The sequence below is a fragment of the Arachis stenosperma genome, chromosome 1 (genome assembly GCF_014773155.1).
Source record: "Arachis stenosperma cultivar V10309 chromosome 1, arast.V10309.gnm1.PFL2, whole genome shotgun sequence".
Lineage (NCBI taxonomy): Eukaryota > Viridiplantae > Streptophyta > Magnoliopsida > Fabales > Fabaceae > Arachis > Arachis stenosperma.
The window spans coordinates 93,129,166-93,138,868 of record NC_080377.1 but is presented as its reverse complement, the minus strand read 5'-3'; positions in this window follow the sequence as shown (position 1 = coordinate 93,138,868).

Genomic DNA, 9,703 nt, shown 5'->3' with positions numbered 1-9,703 from the left:
TTTAGTCTGTGTTTAATATAATAATATGTAAATATCTATTCTATTATATAAAAATTAAATTTCTGTACTTAATAATAAAACTGTCGTGGCATGTTTCTAATGGTGTTTTTCAATTTATTTCTTTTAGCTCATTAAATTTAATTTATTATAATAAATTAATTATATCAACTAATTGATTTAGTTAATTATTTAAATATCATACAATTTATTATAATTTCTATCAATCAATTAATTGTAATTCAAATTGAATGATTATTTTGTTATGAAATTATTATTTCATAATCTATTTATGGACAATACATATAATAATTTTAATCACAAATTAAGCTATTTTATATTAAATGACTTATATAATGGTCATCTCATTTATTATCATAAATGCTGAATTAAATAAATCATTATTACTTTTGATTTAGAATTAAATGAGAATAAAATCAGAGATACTATTTTATTTGGCATTTAGGGTTTAATGGATGTCACACTCAAATATAAATAGTGACTTCCGAATTTTGGTCTCCAACACATCAAAGCCACCTCCGTAACTCTTTTTCCATAAAAGGAATTACGATTCAACTCCATCAGGGATACAGAAAGTTTTCAAAGAACAAAAGAATGGTATAAATTTGCACGAATTATAAATGTTCGAACTTACGATGTTGTTTCAGTTGGTTGTCGTTACGAGAATGACTCTAATCTATACATGTCTAAGGACTAGAATAGATTAAATATTATTTAAGTAATTTATTTTTAATATTGGTATTTGATTAAATTAGTTTTAGAAAAATTTAAATTGTTGACTCAATTTATATATTACAACTATTCTTATTGAATATATTATTTTTACATTTTTTAATATAAAATTTCTTTTTTTTCTAATTTTTAAATTTATTTTCTTTCTTAGATATATGTATTACCTTTTTTCTCATTTTAAATTTCAGATTAATAATGTAATTATTAAAAAAAATGTATTTAAAAAAAAAATATTAAAACATCACTATTTAAAAAAAGATACATGAAAAAAAAAGAAAACGAAAAATTAAAATATCACTATTAGAAAAAAAAACTGTTGATATGCGTATGAATGAAGTTGGGATTGAAGAATATATATGGATATAAAAAATAAAAAATTATTGCATGATTATAAAATAAAAAATAATGATATATATAAAACGAAATAATTATAACAAAAAATAATTAATATATGTGATTTAAATATTTTTAATAACTGGTAACATGGAGTTTAACAAAATATAATTCATATATTTTTTATTTATGTATATGTGTAGAATTATTTTTGTATATGTATATATAACTACCGTAATATATATATATATATATATATATTATATATATAATATTATATATAAAATTATTAACAAAATTAATATATACGTATACATAATAAAAAATTATTATAATTTTTAGAAATTACACATGAATTCTTTTTTTCTCTCAAATAAATTTATTCTAATTATATGAAATTAATATCCAATGCGTTATTAAACTACTTACCAATCGTCGATATTTTTAATCATTCTAATTATATCAATTCATATAATTCTAATTCTCATTCAAGTGTAATAATTTTATTAGAAGATAGTTGATGAACACATTATTAGTGACCTATTTAATTTGATATATATCAATTAGTGGATAATAATAATAATAATAATAATAATAATAATAATAATAATAATAATAATAATAATATAATAAAGGCCTACATAGTGCATGTATTATATTTTAAAAAAGTAAAATATATTTTAAAAAAATTAGAGTATCAATAATCAATTGTGATTAATATCAATATCAATAATTAATTCTTATAATTATTTTTGTACTACTAAAGGCTATATTTAGTTTTTTTTTGTAAAATAAAAAAGGTTGTAATTCATAACATTTTCGTAAAGTTATATCGTATGGACACAAGATTAATTAGATAACAAATTGAATTTTAATTAATATGTTTTATTTTCTACTCATATTTTTTCATTAATTATTTTAATTTTTATATTTACAGTAAATATTGAATGTAAAAAAGAAAAAAATAATATTGAATGTTATCTATTTTATTTATTTAGAGTCATAATTAAATTTGATATAATTATAGCAAGTTTCTAGAATTAATAATAACATCTACTTAATATACTAAAATTGGGTTTTTCCCCAACTAATAAAAGTGAGGTGTCACTTTCTCGAGAACTCATTTTCCCTCCAAAATGAATACATTTAATTAATAATGCATGATTATACTAATTTAAGAAGATATCTTTATTATAATTATATAAAATCAATATTTAATGCATTATTAAACTATTTATTAATTATTAATCAAAAATATTTTTAATTATTTTAATGAATAATACATAATTATAGTAATTTAAGAAAATATCTTTATTATAATTATATAAAATCAATATTTAATGTATTATTAAACTAATTATCAATCAAAAATATTTTTAAACATTTTAATTATATTCATTTTAATTATATTGATATCTTTCTAATTCTTATTCATTATTTAATGATTTTATTAGTGGCAAGTTGTTAACCCATTTATATTGATAATAATAATAATTTTATTAGGATAAATATCAAATTCTATTCCTAATGTAAAAATATAAAATTTAATTCTTTCCATTTTTATTTTTCCACTATAAAAGACCATGTATGCTAGAAGAAAATATCATTCGTTTACCAATTACTCTTTCATTTGATAGCTTTTACAACAATTTTTTTTCTTCCTATGAAGTGCCGTTACAAAAAGGCAATTATCGTGGACACAAACTATCACACTCTCTAACTTTGGTGCTCATCATTGGAGCTATATAAGATATGTTATCTATGAAGTATTTATAGACCATGGTGTTATCATGTATGCATAAATAAAAAATATTTTGTATTTAAATTTAAGTCATTTACCTGTTTGCGGTATATTGTAGTGTGAAATTACTTTCAATATGTATTGTGTAATGATATTGTGTTCTAATTTAAGCTTTTACTTTAAAACTGTATTATGATTTTATCTCATCATTTTTTCTTAGATATCAAGTTGACGTATTTTTATTTTTTATTATTACTGAAATGGATGTGATATAAAATGTACCAAAAAAACTCTCACATTCAATTTATTTTATTGTAGTCTTCTATCTATTCTATTTATTTTTATTTTCTTCTTATTCATTTTATTTTCTTTTTAAATGTTATATAATTTATTATAATTTATACAAATCTACTTAATTTAACTATTTTAATTATATTAATTTTAATTATATTGATATAATTCTATTTTTTATTCATTATCCTAAAATTTTATTAGTGACAAGTTATTATCTTAATGGTGACCTATATAATAATAATAATAATAATAATAATAATAATAATATATAATAATAATAATAAATAATAAGATAGAAAATTATATTTTAGAGAAATATAAATTGATTATTAATAATAGGTTATTAATAATGATAATTATAATCATTAATTATTAAATATTAAATTATTTAATATAATAACCATTTTAATAGTTAACAAATAAAAAAAATTATTGCACGATTGTAGAAGTAAGAATATATATATATATATATATATATATATAACTAATTTAATATTAATGATAATTCAATATATATATTAATAACCAATTTAATATTAATAACGATAATTATTGTTATTCTTCAATAATAATAATAATAATAATAATAATAATAATAATAATCTTTCTTTTTATTAAAACATTCATTTAATTGAATTAATATAAATATTTAATAAAAATAAAGGATAGATTTTTTGGCTTGAAGGATAATACAATCAAATATTCTTGAAGATTTTAAAGATGTGAGTATATATTTTTCCTATATTAATATACGCATGCATGTTACCTCATTTTTTTCATAAATGAAAAATAACATTTACCCGTTAAATTTGTTAGTTGCTCAACCGATTCATCTTATTTATTGTGATTGAGATTGATATATAATCATAAAGATTTTTTTTCCTCCATTAATTTTAGTAAAGAAATCCATGACATAAAATAAAATAAAATAAAGTCAGTACCTACTTTTTTTCTCAATATTTTTTATATTTACGATAAATATTAAATGTAGAAAAGAAAAAAATAATATTAATTATTATCACTTTTATTTATTTACATTCATAATTAAATTTAATATAATTATAGTAAGTCTCTATAATTATAACAATTTATATCTGTTAATATATAGCAATTATATTATATATAATTATATATGTCCTTTTTTATATATACTTAGCAAGTATTTCTATTTATATAATTTACTTAATATATTAAAATTGAGTTTTTTCTCAACTAATGAGAGTGAGATGTGAATTTCTCATAAACTTATTTTCCCCCCAAAATAAATGCATTTAATGAATAATGCATAATTATACTAATTTAGACAAATATCTTTATTATAATTATATAAAATTCATATTTAAAACATTATAAAACTACTTATCAATATCAATCGAAAATATTTTTAATTATTTTAATAATAATAATAATAATAATAATAATAATAATAATAATAATAATAATAATAATAATAATATAATAATAATAATAATAATAATAATATACTTCTACTTAATATACTAAAATTGTATTTTTTTCTAACTAATTGAGGTGAGGTATTAATTTTTCATAAATTTATTTTTCTTCTAAAATGAAAGCATTTTTCTCTTTTCTAAATTTATTTTTTAGAAAAATATCTTTATTATATTTATATTACAATTAACATTTAATGAATAATGCATGATTATACTAATTTAAGAAAATATATTTATTATAATTATATAAAATTAATATTTAATGCATTATCAACTAATGAAAGGGAGGTATCAATTTTTCATGAATTTATTTTCTCTCCAAAATGAAAGTACTATTCTCTCTTCTAAATTTATTTTAGAAAAATTAAAATTCCATGCTGAATATAGGTGGCAAGTTAAAAAAAATAAGCAAGTTAATAGAATCAAATCATATTTCTATAATATATATATATATATATATATATATATATATATATATATATATTATATATATAGAATGTATATTTTTATTATATAAAATTAAATTTCTGCATTTCATGATGGACGTGGCATACTTCTTAGCGTGTTTCTCAATTTATTTTTTTATAACTCATTGAATACAATTTATTACAGTAAATTAATTATATCAACTAATTGATTTGATTAGATATTTAAATATCACATGATTTATTATAATTTATATCAATCAAATAACTATAATTTATTATATCAATTATTTTAATTCATTAATTTATAAGGTACATAATAACATAGATGATTTGTTACTTATACTAATTAAATACAATAAATACATATTAATTTAGTTAAAAAAATCATTGTCTCCTATGTTTCCTATTTATTTTTTTAATTCATTAAATCCAATCAATTATAATAAATTAATTATTTAAACTAATTAATTCAATCAATTATTTTCTAATTTATTTTTTGAATTCAATAAATCAAATAAAATTAATTATACTAATTATTTGTGTTGATTAATTGATTTGATTAATTTTTAAAAATATTTTTATTTAATTTATTTATTTATTTAAATATAACTAATTAGTTATTTAATTTTGTTAGGATAAATATCAAATTTTATTTCTAATATAAAAATACAAAATTTTATTCCTTCTATTTTTATTTTACCACTATAAAAGATCATATATGCTAGAAAAAATATCATTCATTTACCAATTACTCTTTCATTGAGTAGCTTTTACAATAATTCTTTTTCTTCCTATGAGGCGTTGTCACAAGAAGGCAACTATCATGGACACGAATCAGTACACACTCTTCAACTCCCGTGCTCATCATTCAGAGCAATATATGATATGTTATCCATTAAGTATTTATAAACCATGGTGTTATCATGTATGCATAAATAAAAAAAATTCGTAATTAAACTTAAGTTATTTACATATTTGTGTGGTATATTTTAGTGTGAAATTACTTTCAATTTGTGTTGTGCAATAATATTATGGTTTAATTTAAACTTTTATTTTAAAATTGTGTTATGATTTTATCTCATCATTTTCTCTTAGATATTAAGTTGATGTATTTTTATTTATTATTATTGAAACGGATGTAATATAAAATTTGTAAAAAAAAAAAACTCACATTCAATTTATTTTATTATAGTCTTCTATTCTTCTATTTCTTTTTATTTTTTATTCATTTTATTTTCTTTTTAAATATCATATAATTTATACCAATTAATTAATTATAATTCATTATATCAGTTAGTTTAATTTATTAATTTATAATAAACATGATAAAATAGATCATTTGTTATTTATACGTTTATTTTTCTAAAATCTAAATCTGAATAATTATATTTTCAGTTTTTGTTATGAACAAAATATTATTAATAATAAATATTAATTAATCACTCATACTTTTAATCAAAGTGTTTGGATAATTTTTATATTTATTAATATTAATTATTGATTATTTTTTCATAAAAAAATTATATTATAATTTTATGTTAGTTCATAATTGATTAATGATTAATGTTCATGAAACTATATTACTCTAAATTTTATATTTTATAAATATTTTATTTAAATATAACTTTTTAACATAAAAATGTATTATTTTTAATAATATCATAATTTTATATTTTTAATTATTCTAAATGAATATTTTATCAAATACTAATTAAAGTCATTCTTCCCTTTGCTTTTACTAATCTATTATTTAACTATTATATAAAATTAAAATCGTATTAATGAATTTAATATTAAAGTTAATTTAGTTTTTTATTATTTAGAGTGTTTTTCAATCAATACTTTTATAATTTTTACTTTTTTTTTCAGTTTCATTTTGAATTTTAATTTAGTACTCAAAGATAGTGAAATTCCATTGATACTGAAATAAAGTTACAAAAGGGTCCATAGGGTAGAATAAGTAAAATAATGTGATACCCATATTGCAACATCCAAATAAAACAACTTAAGATCTAAATGTTTATCTTTATCTTTCTCGCCGTCTATTATATTATCTATTCTATCTATTCTATTATATAAAAATCAAATTTTTACCTTTAATGATAGAATTAACGTAGCATGCTTCTGCTTTATTTTGTTTAACTCATTAAAGACAATTCATTATGATGAATTAATTATATCAACTAATTGATTTGAATAGATATTTAAGTATCACAAAATTTAAAATTATGTATATTAATTATTTGATTTAATTTTTATGATATATAAATTTAAGGAATAAATTAAAATAAGATAATTTATTACTTATTTAAATTGAATACAACAAATATAAATTAATTTAGTTAAAAATTTACTATTTTCTAATCTTCTATGCATAAAAATGACAAAACAAAATTATAAAAATAATCTTTTTATCACTTTTGCTATTTTAATTTTATTTTCTTTGCTTTTTTATGTATAATTTTATTTTATATTAACTTTGTTTATTTAATAATAAAATATACTCATATTAATTCTATCATATAATAATATATTTTTCTCCTATATTAATCGAAGAATTTCAATAGTTATCAACTACATCTAATAGAATGATTGAGAAGTGAGAACAACGAGAAGTTAAACCCAGATTCAAAATGCTGAAACAAAGAAAAGAAAACAGTGGATATATGATTAGAAAAAATGTATAATAATGACAAAATATACTAAAACTGGATTTTTTCTCCAACTAATAAAAGTGAGGTGTTAATTCCTTGTGAATTCATTTTTTCTCTAAAATGAAATCACTATTTTTTTTCTAAATTTATTTTAAAAAATATATTTATTATAATTATATTACAATTAACATTTAACGAATAATGCATGATTATACTAATTTAGAGAAATATTTTATTATAATTATATAAAATCAATATTTAATACATTATCAACTAATAAAAGTGAGGTGTCAATTCCTGATGACTTCATTTTTCCTCCAAAATGAAAGCACTATATATTCTCTCTTCTAAATTTATTTTAGAAAAATATCATTATTAATAATTATAATAATTTAGAAAAATAAAATAAAGTCCAGTAATTTATCTTCGAACTGCACACGTGTGTAGAATAACTTTTAAGAAGGAGTCATGTATAGTAAATACGGTCGATGATTGTAAAACTGTATACTATCATTGATATAATATTATTTCAGGTATATATTTTGCAGACATCAAAGAAAAGTATTGAGTTATTTTTTAGTAGATTTAAATTATTTATTATTTATTAGAGAATTTTGTACATTAGAATTCTCTAATAATTTATTATTTATTTTGAGCTAATTTTGATATATTCTTACTTGACAATAAAACAATATATAAAAATTTGTTGGTAGATCTAAGTATTATTAAGTTATTTATGGTCACATTGAGTATATTTGATTTATTGAAGAAAGTAGATTATTAAAATCAATTAATAACTATTTTAGAGTTAATATATTTAATACTAGAATAAAAAAAATAATACATAACATGTTATATTTTTATTAATTAAATTATTATAATTTAAATTAATCTTAATAAAATAATTTAAAATCATAATTTTAATTTTATCGCGTGTATGGCACGGGTTAATACACTTGTGATACTATAATTTTAAGTTATATAATATAATAAAAAAATTAGCAATTTATGTATGTTTCCTATATAGTAATAATATTATATATATTTATATATCTCTTCTTTTTCTCTTTCTTAAAAATATTGGCATATAATTAATGTAGATAATTATATTGAGTAAGTATCTCTATTGAATTAATCATAAAAGTTAATAAAATATAATGACATAAATTTCTCCTAATTGTAGCAAGTATTTCCATAAAATATTTGCTAATTATTACCGTGTATAATTTTTGTGTGTGTGTATATATATATATATATATATATATATATATATATATAAGGAGTAATAGTAAATTGTTATAATTATTTATCATCTAGAAGATTCGTATCTCAGATATAAATCTTCTTCTATTTATTATTTTTCATACTTAAGGGCTACTAGCTACGATTCTATCAACAGTGTTACCTATGGTAGATTATGTAATAAAAAAGTTTGAAAAATAAAGGCAAAAATTATAAGGTTATGGAAAATCCCATCTAAATTTGACTAGAAAAAAATGACTTACATAGAAATAATTCTCATAGATGATAAGATAAGTTGATTATTTTCCATAATTCTTTCAAGTAATGCTAGGTCTATTTTATAAATATTTTTTATTTATATTTTAAGTTTATTTGATAGGTAAATACTTATACGAATCAAAGACGGTGCGATTTTATAGATTTATAAGTGTTAATAGTCTTTATATTTAATTTGTTTTATAGTGTGATAATAGCCAATATATTTGTTAGTGAATTTAACTATTACTATATTATTTATGATCATATTCAGTGTGATTTATCGAAGAAAGTAAATTATTAAAACTGATTAATAACTATTTTAGAATTAATCTAATTAACACTAGATTAAAAAAATAAACAAAAAATACATAATATATTATTTTTTTATTAGTCAAATTATATTAATTTAATTAATTTAAAATAATTTAAAATTATAACTTCAATCTTATTACGTGGATGGTACGAATAATTACACTTGTATATATATAAAATTTACTTATCAATATAAAAGTTTTATCCATTCATTTCCACCGAATGAAATTTGGGAAA